Below are 16,228 nucleotides of genomic sequence, written 5' to 3'. Positions count from 1 at the left end.
TTGCAGGATGGGCGGGCATATGTGGCACCATATTCCAAGCAACAGTCTCCATCCTGATCCAGGGAGATCCAGATCCCAGCAAGCCATAGAATTTGTTTGCATTGCACGGCCTTCATGGTAGGCCGAGGGGACAATTTGAGCTTGGTTTAAGCTGACAAAATGCAAACATTTCCACTTGTAAAATGGATGCATTGGGAGGTGGTTAGGCATATTAAATAGAGATTCTTCCCTTTGGTTTGGGAGGATCCTTGGAGCAGTTCCAACTTTTGCTGCTACTGAGCCACCATCTTGGCCCTGCCCCGGATTCTTCACTTTGGGACGTTTTTTGGCCAAGCTTCTTCTGGTAGTGATCTTCCATCCAACATCCCTTCCCAGAATCTTTCCTGGCTCTCCAGCACCGGCCAGTGTTCTAACTTGTTCTCCTTATTTGTGGCCATGTCCACCCCCAATTACAGGTCCCTTTGAGGGCAGAGGCCATTTGACTCGTTTCATCTTGGTGCCCTGGGTACCCTGCATGGGCTTAGTACCTTGTTTCTTTTATTTTTTGAGAGGGGGCATCCCTTGATCTTCACAACAACCCTTCCCATTTTATAGTTGAGGAAACTGGGCAAGTGACTTGACCAAGATCACGATAGCTAGTAATGGTGGAAGTTAGGATTTGAACCCAGTGCTGTCTAACACTTCAATCTTTCCACTCTCCCACAAATGACCCATGTATTTTGAGACTGTGTCATAGCGAATGGCTTTCTTGTATCTAGGAGAGGATGAAAAGCAAATATCCAGAAAAGAAGTGGCCTCCATCTATCTATTCAGCCCGAATGCCCAACTCCCAGTGATGGGTCCAAATTAATTTTGGTTCTCCAGTTAGGTTGTGAGGTCCTTGAGGGCAACAAGTGCCCTTTGCCTCTTTTTGTATTCTCCGCACTAGCACAGTGCCTGGCACTTAGTGGGTGCTTTGTATAGAAAACATTGATGTACTTTTATCAATGGTGATGGCTCAAAGTCATTTTTATGTGATTGAAGACTCTGGAGAGCTGCTTGGTGCATTTGGAGGGTAGAGAGGACGAGGGAAAGGCTGGAGGAAGCACCTGAATTCCCATCTAGGTTAAGCCCCCAAAGCTGCACCGCCCCCGGTGGTTGGACCACGCGCTGCCTTTCACGACTTACGGGCACGACTCTTTCTCGAAGCAGAAGACTCCAGGCTTCCTTTCCTCCACGCCCAGCCAGCGTGTCCTGCATTTCAATGTAAACACCCGTTGACAGCCTCTCTCTGGGAAATATCCCCTTTCCCTGCTCGAGTGCCACCAGGCCCTGCTTCTGGTTACTGACATTTGGGGGCCTGCAGATACTCAAGGATGTGAAACCCCAAAGCTCGTGCATGTGCATTCAGAGCAGGCCTCTTACTTCCATGTTTGGTTTATTCCCTTAAATATTGTCTTAACTTTCCATTTGAGGTCTTTCGGGCCAGGGAAGTGGCCAAAAGAGAAGGAAACGTCAAGTGGCCACCTTGGCAATCTGTTCCATTTAATGGGCCTCGTGATTTTCTTGCTTTCATTTAGGCCTTAAAATTATAAACTAGGCTGATCAGTGCAATGAGCCACCAGGATTCCAGAAAACCAGTGATGGAGGATGGTGCTTTCCACCCCCCAGCACAGAGAACATGGGCTCAGGGGACACACCGAGATGGACATTTTTGGATATGGCCAATATAGAATTTACTTTGGGGGGGCTTCACTGTTTATTTGTTATAAGCCCCCCTCCCCAAGTAGGGTTTGTAAAAGAGAAAAAGAAATGCTTGATAATTTAAAAGATTCATTTTGGGGGCAGCTGGGGGGGGTCCATGAATTGAGAGCCAGGGCTAGAGATGGGAGGCCCTGGGTTCAAACCTGGCCTCGGTCACTTTCTAACTGGGTGACCCTTGGCAAGTCACTTAATTCTCATTGCCTAACCCTTACCATTCCTCTACCTTTTATTGATCCTAAGATGGAAGGTACGGTTTCTTTAAAAAAAAAAAAATTAATTACAGATAAATAAAATTAGATAATCTTTTTAAAAATTGTTTTAAATAAAATTTTTTTTAATTTTAAAATTGTTTTAAATAAAAATTTTTCAAAAATTAATTTAAAAATTTTAAATTATAAAATAGCTGAAATTAAAAACTGAAAACAAAGATTATTTCTAAAGTAAAAAAAAAGATTTATAGACTAGCAAATACATGTGATAAAGTCATGATACCAAATATTGATGTTTGATGTTTTTTTTTGTGGTAGCTGTTTTCTAGAAATTATTTTTTCTTTCCCTTATTGAGATGAGATTTATGCAGTGACTTCAGAGTTAAAGTTAAACTTACATCCACATATTTACAAATAAATGAGGCCGTCTACCATTATAAAAGCTGTCAGAGCTCCTGGGCAAAGAATGCCTGAAAGGGATCAGATTTGCCCATGCTAGTCAATGGCCTCCAATGGGATGGGAGTGGAGAGAAGGGAAGTTTCTTGTTGGTCTCTCCAGTCTTCTTACACCTTACCTTCCATCTCCTGATGCCCGGTGTATGACTGACTGTTCCCTGTGCCCACCATTCTCTCCTTCTTTATCTCTGCCTAAAAATCCACTTCCTGTAAAAAGCTTTTCTTTTTCTTTTCTTCAAACCCTTACCTTCCATCTTAGAATCAATTCTGTGTATGGTTCCAAAGCAGAAGATCAATAAGGGCTATGTAGTGGACGGAAGCGACTTGGCCAGGGTCACTGGGTCTGAGACCAGATCGGAACAAAATGCTTTTTCCCCTGGTCTTCTTCAGTCTTAGTGGCTGCCCTTTGAAATAGCCCTCAACTTAAGATCTCTATAGCACATAGTGGTTGGCATGCTGCTTCTACCCCAGGAATTTGAATTTCTTTATAATAGGGGCTAAATTTTTTGATTGCATTAGTATTTGTTTTTGCCTTTGTTTTCCTAATGCTTACCACAGTGCATAGAACATCTGTGCTAGTTGGTTGGTTGACTGATTGATTGACCTTAGTCAAGTCATTTACCCACTGTGATCCTCACTTTCTTCTTCTTCTTGTTCAGTCATTTCAGTCTCATCAGACTCTTCCTGACCCCATTTTGGGGGTTTTCTTGACAGAGGTACTGGAGTGGTTTGCCATTTCATTCTCTAGCTCATTTTATAGAGGAGGAAACTGAGGCAAACAGGGTAAAGTGACTTGCTCAGGGTCACCCAGCTGGGAAGTAAGACTGGATTTGAGTGCAGGAAGATGAGTCTTTCTGACTTGAGGCCCAGTGTTTTATCCTCTGTATCTCCCAGCCTTCTCTGTAAAATAAGGGAGTTGAATGACCTGTCTGAACTCTTCTCTTCTTCCTTCCTGGTGAATCTAGACAAATTACCATAAAAAATGTAAATTATAGGCCATCCACAGTGAACTCATCCTTTGACTCTGAATTATCTTTAAAAAAAAAAAAAAAAACAACCAAAACCCTTACCTTCTTTCTTAGAGTTGATGCAAAGTCTGGGTTCCAAGGTAATGGGTGATAAGAGGTAAGCAGTTGGGGTTAAGTGACTTGCCCAGGGTCACACAACAAGGAAATGTCTGTCTAACTGCCCCAGAATTACTCTTTATTTAAAAAAATAGTTTTAATAACAAAATTTACACATGAGTTTCCTAAAGTTATATAATCCACATTGTCTCCCTTACTTCTTCCCACACCACTCCCAGATCTGACAAGCAATTGAATCTGGGTTATATGTGTATTATCATGCAAAACGTGTTTCCATATTATTCATTTTTGTAAGTGAATCATCTTATAAAACCAAAACTCCAAATCCTATACCCATATAAACAAGTGATAAATCCTATGCCTCCATCTGCATTTTTACTCCATCAGTTCTTTCTCTGGTTTCTCTGGAGGTGGAGAGCATTGTTTTTCATCAGTCCCTCAGAATTGTCCTGGATCATTGTATTGGTGATATTTCACTTTCTGTGTATACTCTCCTCCTGGTTCTGCTTATTGCACTCTGCATCAGTTCACATAGGTCTTTCCAGCTCTTTCTGAAATTATCCTGTTCATTATTCTTTCCCAAATTACTCTTTATATTAGCTCATTTTCAATCCATCAATCAGAAACTAATATTGTGAGGAAAAAGCGAGGTGCTGAGGAAATAGGCAAAAAAAAAGAAAGAAACAGCCTCTGCTGTACTTTTTATTAGAGAAAACAACATGGATATCCATGGAAATGGAAATAAATGAAAGAAGGGACTCTCCAGATTCGTGGGAGTGATCAGAAAAGGCCCTCAGCCCGTGCCTGTAAAAATGCACAGAAACGAGGATGGAGGGGCCTTCTGGGAAGAACAGCAAGAAGACCAGTTTGGCTGAGCTGAAGCATGCATGAAGGGAGTCGAAGGAGTCTGGTAGAATTGTTGGAGTTCGTGTTTGATTTTAGTTTTGAGAGGAGTCCCCTGGAATTTCTTAAGCTGACTAATATGTTGAGATCATTGCCTTGCCAGTGGTATGGACGATGGAGAGACATAAGGTAGGGCAGCCACTTGAGAGGATATTTTTTTGCAATAGTTCTGTGAAAAAATCCCACAGAAAAAATTAGAGAGATGCATCCCCTGTCAAACAGTAGCCAATGATGAGGGCCCAAATATGTCAGCTGTGATTGGAGAGAGAAATATTGTGAACATAGAAATGTCAAGATTTAGCAAATGACTGGTTTTGTGGGGTGAGGGGGATTGAGAAGTTGAGGGTGACTCTGAGGTTACAAACCTGGTGTCTACAAGGATGATGGTACCCTTTGCAGAAATCAAGAAGAGATGTGGGTGAGAAATGAGGAGTTCAGATTTGGACACGGCAGGCTTGAAATGCATAGATGTGACATTAATATGAATTAGTAAAGGAAAATGAGAAAGAGTAATCAGACAGGTGGGAGAAGAGTCAGGAGAAAGCAATGTAATAAGACCAGAGAGTATCCAGAGACATGATCAGCAGTGTCAATGCTGCCAGGAGGTAAAAAGAGAACAAGACTGGAGAAGCAGCCAGCAGATTTGGAATTTAAGAGACTGGTCACAGCTTTCTTTCTTTTCCCTCTGTTTCTTATTTACCTTTTCATCTTTCTCTTGATATTTGTGGTCGAGTGTCAAACTTTCCATTTAGTCCCGGTCTCTTTTGTGCAAAAACTTGGAATTCTTCGATTTTGTTGAATGCCCATGCTGGGTAGTTGATTCGTGGCTGAAGGCCCAGCTCTCTTGCCTTTCTGAATATTGTATTCCAAGTCTTGCGGTCTTTTAGCGTGGAGGCTGCCAGATCCTGTGTGATCCTTATTGGTGCTCCTTGATATTTGAATTGTCTCTTTCTGGCTTCTTGTAAGATTTTTTCTTTAACTTGAAAGCTCTTCAATTTCGCTATTATATTTCTGGGTGTTGTCTTTTCTGGGTCCAGCGTAGAGGGTGATCTATGGATCCTTTCAATGTCTATATTGCCCTCTTGTTGTAGAACTTCAGGGCAATTTTGCTGAATAATTTCTTTAAGTATGGAGTCCAAGTTTCTATTAATTTCTGCCTTTTCTGGAAGACCAATGATTCTCAAGTTGTCTCTTCTAGACCGGTTTTCTTGGTCTGTCACTCTCTCATTGAGATATTTCATGTTTCCTTCTATTTTATCAGTCTTTTGACTTTGTTTTATTTGTTCTTGTTGTCTTGAGAGATCATTGGTTTCTAAATGTTCGATTCTAGCCTTTAAGGACTGGTTTTCGGCTTTAATGTTTTGGTTTTCGGCTATAATTTTTTGGTTTTCCTTTTCAATCTGGTCATTTTTGGTCTTCAGTTGACTTGTCTCACTTTCCAATTGCGAAATTCTGCCTTTTAAGCTGTTATTTTCTTGCCAGATTTCTTCCATAGCTTGTGACCAGCTTTCATTTTTTTGGGGAGGTTTGGATTTTTGTTTTCTCTGTGTAGAAGTTGTCCAGTGTTCCAGAGTTTCTCTTGATAGTCTTTTTCTTCTGGACTTCCTTATTGCTGGCCATTGTTAGCCCCGCCCCTTTTCAGCTTTGTCTTTGCACTCAGGGTCTGCCTGGGCCTTGCAAGCTTGGGGGGTGGGGGGGTGGGGCTCCGGTCTCCTTGTCCTCGGGGTCAGGCCTCCTGGTAGTTCCCGGTCTGCCCCTCTGCCCGAGGTTCCTTCAGCAGTCTTTGGGGCTGCTTCCACAGCCACGCTCAGGTCTGCACCAGGTCCTCACTGGAGGTCCAAGCCTGGGCTGGAGATCGTTATTCAAGCCTAGGGCACTGCCTTTGCCTGCGCAGATGCTCTTAGGGCCCTGCTTTCACCCCCGCAGAAGGTAGTGAAAGTCTGTGGGCTGGAGATCTTTATTCGCACCTGAGGCGCTGCCTTCAGAGCTTGGGAAAGGCTATGTTTTAGGGGCCTTTGTCCTGGCCGGAGGCGGTGTCTTCAGCCACGTGGAGGCTTGGGGAAAATCCCTGCGGGCCCCCAGCCACCTGGGGTCCCTCGTCTTGCAGCACACAGGTACAAGCCCCGGGGCTGCCAGTGATTATCTGGTTGCCCCAGTCCTGTTTTCACTCTTGTGCGTTGGCGTTGTGCGAGGTGTGCGGTGTGGGGGAGGGGCTTCTTCCTCTTGCGTTTTAGTGAGAGCTGTTTCACCCCTTTATAGCCTGGAAATGCCCCGATTCTGCGTACCTTCAATGCTGCGCCCTGTTGTGGGGTTCCTTCGTTCTTCTGGACTCGTTTTTATTTCCCCTTGAGAGGTCCTGTGTGGTTCGGTCAGGAGAGATCGAGCAGCTGCTCCTTACACTGCCGCCATCTTACCCGGAAGTCTCAAATTTCTTACTGGTCACAGCTTTCAAGAGGGCAAATTGAGGAAATAGAAGCTCTGGTTCCTCCACTCTGGCAAAGAGTTGTTCCTTCTCTTTGCTGAGGCCATTCCCTTTGTGAACATCTGGTCCCTGCTTCAGTAGAATTTATCTTCAGTCATCTCTCCCCCTTCTTTCAGCCTCAGCCTCTCCCTCTCCCTCACTCTCTCTCCCCCATTTACCTCTCTTCTCTGTCTGTCTGTCTGTCTCTCTCCCCCTCCCTCCCTCCCTCTGTATCTCTCCTCCCCCTTCCTCTCTCCTCCCTCTCTCTCTCTCTCTCCCTCTCTCTCTCTCTCTCTTCCTTTCTTCCTTTCTCTCCCTCCTCTCTTGATTTCTTCCCAGCTAACTTCAAAATTAAGTTCGTGCCATCCTTAAAGAAACAAAAACTAAAAAACCTCCAACCTGCCATCTTCTCCAGGTATTGCCCTATAGCTCTCCTCCATGATCAGCCAGAAAGTGTGTGTTTATGCACGTTGCCTCCACGTCCTCTCTTTGCTCACCTCTCAGCCCTCTTTGGTCTGGCTCCTAGACTCGGCGCTCAGCTCAGACTTCTCTCTGCCAGTGTGCTGGTGACTTCCCAGTAGTCCTCCTTCTTGGCCCACCTTCTCCATGTGATGCCATTGATCACCATTTTCTTTTGGATAACGTTCCGCTCTCAGCCCTCGCTCAATCCATGCTATAACACTGCCCGTCACGGAAGATGGCACGCGGTTGTCTGTTCCCGTCCCCAAATGTTGGCTGCCAGAATCAGACTTCCAGTTGGCTGTGAAATGGGCTGAATCTTAGGAGATGAAGTTGAATAGGGATGATGCCAAGTTCAGCACATGGCGAATGAGAGATGGAATACATGGCCGGTAGCAGTTCATGTTACTGGATTGTGAGCTCAATTAGCATTTTCTTTTAAAGAATAATAATTGGCAGCTAGATGGTTCAGTGGATTGAGAGCCAGGCCTAGAGATGGGAAGTTCTGGGTTCAAATGTGACCTCAGCCACTCCCTAGCTGGGTGACCCTGGGCAAGTCACCCTTACCCATTGCCTAGTCCTTAGTGCTCTTCTGCCTTAGAGCCAATACTCAGTATTGATTCTTAGATGGAAGGTAAAGGTTTAAAAAAACAACAGCCCTGAATTAATGAAGAGGAGGTCTTCAGTCAGAAGCTAGATGTGTAGACGCCTTTGGGTGTGTCCCTGTGCTCATTTATCCTCCAGTCAGCAGTTAGGCAGACCTTAAGGTCTCTTCTCGCCTCATCTCTGGAATGTTTTATGTTCTCCGGCCATTCTCCAGGGGGACGGGAAGGGAGAGTGCTTTTGGTATTCATAAGACACCCCACTGTTTAAAAATGAATGTGCTTGAAGCAGTAATATCCTGTTCCTGCATAGCATGTGGGGAAGCCCCACGCTTATTTATGTCTTCCTTGTTGGGGGGAAGGGGCGATGCTCCGCAAAGCTTTGGTCGCCAGGTGTCTGCGCTCCTGTCAACACCCTCCCTGAAGGCCTGCTCAGCATTCCCCCCCCCCCCCAAAAGGTCCTCGTAAATAACCCCACACTGCTCCTGGGCAAAATATACTCGGTCGATCTCCATGCTTGCTCGCTTGCTGCCATTCGTGAACATCCTCCGTTCTCGAAGGCTCTTTTCTGCAAATGTTTCCCGACGGAGTGAAGGTCATTTTTCTGTGCTGGTCAGGACAGTGTGAAGAGGAAAGTCTGTGGTGGACGTGGAGTCAGAAGGCCTGCTCGGCGGCTCCTCTGGCTCCTCTGCTCCTCGAGGCCTTGCTTCCCCCGTACGTCACACGAGGCCTGGGAGACCTCTGACATTTGCCGCTTTTAAAGGTTCGGGCTGTGAGGATCCACAAGAAATGAGCTTTTTCTCTTCTTTATTTTTACATTTGGAGCTTTGTGAAATTTCCAGCAGGAATATTCTCTCTGCCAATGCATATGGGTTTGAGTTTAAGGAGCTCTAACAACCACAGGGAGTTAACTCAGGATCATTTAGCCAAAGACTATCAGAAGCAGCCTGCCTTGAACTTGGGTTCAAGACTCAAGTCCTACTCTCTATTTGCTATTACTATTATTCTCTATCTGCCCTTTTTGTGATTGCCTTCACCAGTTTGTTCAGCTGGTGGGAAACAGAAAAAAAAAAAAAAAAAAGGATTTTTATCCCAAATTTATTGTTATTTTCATTTAGTTGTTTTGGTTGTGTCCAACTCTTTATTGACCCCTGTTGAGGTTTTCTTGGCAGACTCTGGAGTGGTCTGCCATTTCCTTCTCCAGTTCATTTTACAGATGAGGAGATGGAGGCAAGCAGGGTGAAGGGACTTGCCCAGGGTCACACAATTAGGAAGTGTCTGAGGTGGTATTTGAATCCAGGTCCTCTGGACTCCTGACCTATTGCTTTATCTACCATGCTACCCCATTGCCCCCTAATCTCTTAATTCCGGTGCCTTCCTGTTTTTAATTATTCCTTCTTTATTCTAAACATAGCTTGCTTCGTATATATTTATTGGTATGTTGTCTCCCCCATTACATTGTAAGCGCCTTCTTGTATGTAGGCACTTAATGTTTACTGACTAGTTGCTTGATTGACTCCTTGTCCCTCTATTTGCCCATAAGAAGTGTCTTAAAATGCTCCTTGACTGACTGCTTGACTGCTTTCCTCTGCTATCTCCTTCTTGACAATTTAGAGTCCGTGTTCCTTGCTCCATGTTCTTAATTTTCAAAGTAAAGGATCCCCGATCCTCCCATTTCCTCGTTAGTATGTGGTCCCATAACCTCCTTGCAGTCTCCTTTCACGATGGAGCTGAGCTTCCATTTTGTTTCTCTTGGCATGTCACCCTCATGGCAGACATTTCCTCTTTGCATTGAAAGGACAAAGCGATGCTCGGCTGCCTGGGCCTCAGCCCAGCATTTGATTTATACATTATTTAATTTCCTTCAGAAAATTGGAAGCAGGACTTTGAGCAATGGAAATCTGTATTTTTCATTTGTTTTAGAACTCTTTTAGGACTAATGTAATCATCGAGAGGGAGTGTCGGGGTGCTCCGGGTGACCTGAGGTAAAGCCCACAAAAGTGAGTGACCAAGAAGGCGCTGTGATCTCAGCCAAGAATCACACGGCTTGGCTTTTTGGAAGTCTCAAGAGCTGGGTTCCAGGGCTGCTCCCGAGGCTCGCTGTACGGCCAGCAGGAGGCCTCTGGAGTCATCTCTCTGAGCCTCAGCAGCTGGGAGGCTCTCCCAGCGACGGCATCCCAAGGGGAGCCACGACTTTTCATAGGGATCTTTGAGGTCCTATGAAAAATGAGGCTCCAAGAGATTGACTTTCTCAAGGTCACGTAGACTTCTCTGCAGGTTGCTTTTAGGATACCTGCCTGCCTCCCTTCCTCCATGGCAGAAAAGTATAGGCTAGTGTTACCTATGGAAGAAATGGGGTTCTATTTCACATATGTGTTATTTATATAAAGGTATTATATAGATGTATCACAACCCTGTGGTGGTAAATATATATATATATATGTAGATCCTCTTAGGGCAGGAACTTTTCTTTTGCCTGTCTTCGTCGCCTCCGAGTTTATATAGATAGAGTGAAGTGTTAGGGCTATTTGGGGATGGCCAGATTTCCTAGAACTGCATTTTAGAACTGATTTTCAGAGCGTTATGGCGGTGGTAGCCACGGTTGGAGGTTCCTGCCTGGTCTGAGGCCCCACTGATCCATCCCTCTAGGTAGGTCCCCGCCTGAGTCCTAGCTGTGTGTGCTGGTGCTGATGAAAAGTTCTTGAGTTTGGTCAAGTCAGGAAATTGCAAATTCACTCTGAAATGGAGATTGAGTGAGGTTTGGCAACAACCTGGGAATAATTTGTCCTTTTCAGGTGAAAGGTGGCCTCCTCCCAGGGAGGAAATGTGATCACCAGAGTGTCGGTTCCCAGAATTCTCAGAGGCCTGATCAGATGTCCTCCTGGGGGCTCAGAAAGGGGGGGTGGGCAGGTATTTGTTTCATCTCGGGGGCAGATATTAGTATACAGCCCTGGAACAAAGCAGATGGACAAAGTTTAGGCCCTCGAAAGGCCTAAGCAGGATTTACTCCAGGGCTTCCATTTTCCCTTCATCCCATTGGAGCCATCCTTTGGCAAACCTTGAAATTGTTTTAGACCTGTCCCTCTTTCTCCACATATTCCGTACATTTATCCTCCCCAGCATCTTTATCTGTCTCTTCCTGACCATTTTCCCAGCTACTACCTTCAGTCAGGCCTCTAGTACTCTTGTCAGGGCGGATGTCATTACTTCCTAGTCAGCCTTCTTATTTCCAGTCTTTTCTCCCCACAAACTGCCACTAACCCAAAACAAGTGTGTAGAGGAGGAAGATAAAGCCAGACAGGTCTGTGCAGTGGCCTTGGGAAGGGGGAGGGAGGCGAAAGCTCTTTGGCACCAAGGCCCCGCTTCCCCCGGCGCTCAGAGGCGAGCAAGAGCGGCTCCTTTCCTCCCTCGCACACGGCCCCAGTTGGACGCCAGTTTGCAAGATCAGAAGCTTCCGTGCCCGGGTGGGGCCTACCTGCAAGCCCTGTGGGTGAGTTTCTGGATCAGGAATTCCAGGCTGGAGAGGAAGGGCTCGGCCCTCAGTTCGTGCTCCCTCTGCATCGCGGGGTGCTTTTAGGCACACACTGGCCCATTCATAGTGGTGGATGCCTGGCTTAAGATTGCAAAACCACTTCCATTGTGGGGTAATCCTCCTGTTCCCGCAGCTGGCTTCCAGCTCTGTGAAACTCTCTTCCCTTCAGCTAGAAGTTTCTGCATTTGGGGAGGTTCCAGAGAGATTTGTTTTCCCTTCAGTTCAAATTCTGAAGGAAGTTCGGGAACTTGAGGGAATGCTATAAAGTTCTGGATAGAATCCCGGGGTTAACGACACGCCACAGACGCACGATTCCTCTCCACAGAGGTCACCGAATGCTTACTCGGGGCGCAGGGGCTGAGCTGCGTGCTGGAGGGGCTGCATCCCTGCCCACAGGAAGGCAGGCTCGTCCCGGGCAGCTGCTGCCCCGGTCTCTGACCAGTGGGGGCGCCGGCCTCTCTCCGGGCCTGCTGCAGGACACACGCCCAGACCGGAGCCCAGGCTTCTCGGCTGTTGTTTATTCTGGGGTAGGCAAGCTGTGTCTTTAGAGCCAGACCAGAACCCCGAGCCACGTGGCCACGGCCCTCAGGTGCCCGGGGGTGTCTGTGTCTGTGTTTCCCTGAGGAAATGGGGTGTCCGGAGTCATACAGAGACTGCCCAGCCTTAGACTCGGAGCACCCTAAAGGCTCGGACGTGTCTGTGCCACCCAGGCCCTCCTCTCTTCTTTTTCCCTCTGCCCTTCGCCGAGTCTCATCAGATCTCATGGATTCAGCGGCTCTGCAGTCAGGGGTCGCCCATCACAGCCTCTCCGTGAGCTCACCTGTAAACTGAGGCCACCTTAAGTACCCCCTCAGAGGCCTCTTCTAGCTCCCCTCTGATCCCCGCCTCTCCCGAGCGCCACTCATAGGTCATTGCAATAACCCCTCTTCCCTTTGCTCTCTCTCTTTCTCTCTGTCTCTGTCTGTCTGTCTGTCTATCCCCTCCCTTCCTCTCTCCCTCACCCTTCCTCTCCTCATCAGCTTCCCTGGGTTTACCTGTTACTCTGCCTGGTGACTCCTCGATGTACACATCCAGCTGCTGTCTCTACCCTGAGCTTCAGGCCTGAATCGCCATCCCCCCCCCCCCCCCCCAGAGCCTTTCTGCTCCTGCTTCTGGGACAGCTCTTCCAGGCTCTGCTTAATAAATGCTCACTGACGGCTTGGTGGAGGCCTCAGCTCCTCGGTGCGTCTCCGTGCTGCGGCCCCTGGGCTCTGCCTGGGCGCCTGCTCTCTGGCTTTTTACGGCCTCGCTGCCTCCCCAGGGGGTGTCGGTAGTCCCTGCCCCGGGAGTCCGGCCTCTCACTCGGCCCGCAGCGCCTAGGACGCCTTTAGGGAGTTCCGAGCCGGGGATCCCCTGAAATGAGTCGGAGCCGTGGCCGGCTGCCCTCCCGAGGACTCCTCGCTGGCGGGCCCTCGGGCCCGGCCGTGCTTCTGCCTGCGGCGCCTCCGTGACCGCCCCTCACATGGCCGAGCAGGAGTCTCAGCTCGTGGGACGCGTGGAGCGCCCGCTTCTCCTGGCCCCGTCCTGGGCTCTCGCAGGGGCTTCATGAGTGTTCGCTGACTGAACAAAGCTGGACGGTGTCCCGGGCCCGGGTGTGCGCCGCTGTGGTCGCTCATGCCCCGCTGAGGACAGGATGGCGGAGAGCCTTCTGGAGCACCTTCTCCCCGGGCGCATGGAGGTGCTCCAGCGGCCCAGCACCTTCTTCCTAAAGGCTACATTCTCGACACCGTCTGCAGTTCAGATGCGTCTCCCTTCAGCCAGGCCGCGTGTGGGTGGGCTTCGCGGGAAAGTTCAGCTCAGTTTCCTTATCACCGAAATGGCTCCCGACCCCGCGTGTGTTCAGTGTGGCGGCAGGGAGGTGTCGAGGCCGTCCGGATCCCCGCCTGGCTCTGTACGGTCCAGCCGTCTCCGGAGGGCCTCCCTCCGTCGCCGGGCCGTGTGTTCATTCGTGGGGAAAGGAGGCAGAGGCCTGGCGTCTTGGGGGAGGCCTCGCTCTGACGACGGGGATGCCATCGCACAGCATTCTTTAGAAAGATCGCTTGAAGGCACGGGATCACACAGACGCCCTTCTTTCAGCCCCTGGACCTCAGTTTTCTCATCTGTAAAATGGAGCCTGGGGCAAGGGGCAGGTGGTGAGGGCTCCCAAGGCTCCCCCTGCCTCAGGAACTGTAAGTCCATGGCTAGTGACTGCCGAGCTTCCTTTAGGCCCCCTCTGGCGGCTCCTCGTGTCTCCAGTCCATGAGGAAGCAGCCTTCAAAAGGAAGGCCCGCCTGAGGTTCTGGAGCGGATAATGATCTCGGGCAGCCCTTTGCCTCTAAGCGGCATCGCCTCACCGAGCTGCCCGGTCTGTCTTCAGGGAGTCTCGGCCCCTTCCTCCCCACCAGTCTCCAGCTTGGGACCTGGGGGGGGGTGGGGTGGGGGGAGCCTTTTCTTAGCACGTACGTTTAGAGCGGCAGCCTCCGAGGCACGAGGCTGCCCTTGTTCCCTCCACAGGCTGCATGCGGGTCAGAGGAGGCTGGCCGCCACTCGTCCGGGGGAAGAGACTGGCCAGAGCTAGTGAGGCGCGTATTCTGGAGAGACTCCTGCCTGTGTTTAAGGGAAAAAGGCACCGCCGTACTGTTGAGGAGGGACTCAAAGAAAATTCCTTAGAGACTCACCGGGATCTGGAGGGGACTTCCCGGGGAAAGATGGGGGTCCCAGTGGAGTGAGGAGCCGACCACTATTATGTGGGGGCATCCACGAAGTGCCGAATAGTTTCATAGACAGACGGTTACTTTCCGCTCTCTTTGTTAATCAGTTGTTGCTAAATAACAGTTAATGAATGAATCAAAGAAACTTCCTAAGAGTAATGGCTCAGTTTTCTGTATTTAAATGAAAATGAAAATGTCTGCGTCTTAGCAAGTTGTCACACAGCAGAATGAATAACAGAGAATTCTTTCCTGCCTTTCACGTAAGGAAGGCGAATGTCCTCCCCATAAAAGAGTCCCACGGGGGACTCTTTTAAGTGATGGTTGATATCTCATGAATACCGGGCGAGGCTCGAGCTCATTAATTGGAGTTTTGGGAGATAAATGATCCAGGGACACTGCCGGGTCCCTCTGGAGCTTGAGAGGACTGAAGTAAAGAAAAGGGTCACGTTGCAGGTTGAGGATCCCTCGTCACACACACACACGGCACGTCCTTCCCTGGCCGTGATGGTGTAGGCGGTCATCTGTCTGTCCCCGACCCCCTGTCAGGAGGTCCGATACAGATGGTGAAAAATAGCGATGCCTTTTGAGAAATGTTTCTCCGTTTCATTAAATAATGAGCATTTCATGGTGCGTGGCGGGGGCCCAAGTGAATTCATCTAATTAGACTAATAGAAAGCCTAAACCTCCCATCGGGTCCCTCTGGGGCTTAAAGCAGAGGAGCAAGCCCGGGGTAGGCTGGGTCAGGGGACCTTTGTCTGAGGCTGCTGGAGACCCCATAATGCCTTGCTCTGTGCAGATACAGGTAAGGGCTTCTCTCGCGTCCAGCCTGCAGCATTTATACGTGATGTGTACGTTTATGTGTGTATAAATTCCCTTAGATGCTTTTGTTGCTGTTCCGTCGTCTCAGTCCTGTCCAGGGCTTTGTGACCCCTTTGGGGTTTTTGTGGCAATGGTTTGCCATTTTCTTCTCCAGTTTATTTTACAAATGAGGAAACTGAGGCAGGGTGAAGTGTCTCGTTTATGGTTACACAGCTAGGAGGGATCTGAGGCCTTATTTGAACCCAGGACCTCCTGACTCCAAGCCTGGATCTCTAGCCACTGTGCTACCTAGCTGCCCCTTAGCATCCGTTTTTTATCATTTTTGAGTTCCAAATTCTCTCCCTCCCTCTGCCCTCCTGGAAAAGACGAGCACTTTGATATAGATTATACATCCGCAGTCACGTAAGACGCTTCCACATTAGTCAAAGGAAAATGGACCAAAAAACCCCAAGAAAAATAGAAGTCAAGAATAAACAAAAGAATGCTTTGATCTACAAGGAACAGCATCTTCAGGGAGCTTTATTTAGCCTTACCGACATTGTCTCTTCCTCCTCACTCCAGCCCTGGGGTATAGGTCCTATGATTATCTTCTCTTTACAGATGTGGAAACTGAGGTAGGAGTGACCCAGCTGGGAAGTGTGCGAGGCTGGTTCTGAACTAGGTCTTCACGAGTCTGGGCCTTGCTGCCTAGAGTACCCTTTAATAAACCTTCTGTCGGGCCTCCAGTCTGGCTCACAGGCGAGCCCCCTACAATCACTTATTTCGAGAGGCCTAGGCCACCCCGAGGATCCCTCCGGGCCCTTCCCCACTCCGTCCAGGCACTCCCCGGGTCCAGGCCGCAGCCCGCGCTTCTGCCTCTTGGTCGTTTCAGCCGGGACTCGGTGAAAACTGGGATCTTCCCCGAGAGAAGCCCAGAGAGGGTCCCTGAGTGCCAGGCCGCATGCGGACACACGGGCCGGGCCTCGAGTCAGCGGCGGCCCAGGACACACCTGCTGCCCCCTGACTGCGTGCGGGCCCTGGACGAGCCGCCGCTCTCCGCTGCCCCTCAGTTTCCCCATCTGTAAAGCGCTCAGCACACTGAAAATGCTCCTGTACAGGCGCATGCGGCCTGCTGTGCGCACGCGCTGCGCTCTGCTTCGGAAGGCCCTGTGGGTGGGCCCGCCCCGAGAGAGAGAGGGAGGGGCCGGCCCAGTGTTCGTGCCCGCCCTTGGGGGTGTCTGCGGGGGTGGG

General features: G+C 49.0%; 1 protein-coding gene across 1 annotated transcript in view; it reads left to right on the top strand.

Moving 5' to 3' along the window:
* SPATA5 (spermatogenesis associated 5) overlaps positions 1 to 16,228 on the top strand; it is a 195,919-nt gene that overhangs the window by 178,477 nt on the left and 1,214 nt on the right. The window lies entirely within an intron of this gene.

The sequence above is a fragment of the Gracilinanus agilis genome, chromosome 6 (genome assembly GCF_016433145.1).
Source record: "Gracilinanus agilis isolate LMUSP501 chromosome 6, AgileGrace, whole genome shotgun sequence".
Taxonomy (NCBI): domain Eukaryota; kingdom Metazoa; phylum Chordata; class Mammalia; order Didelphimorphia; family Didelphidae; genus Gracilinanus; species Gracilinanus agilis.
Note: the sequence above shows the minus strand (reverse complement) of the source record. Positions and strands in the feature narration are given on the sequence as shown.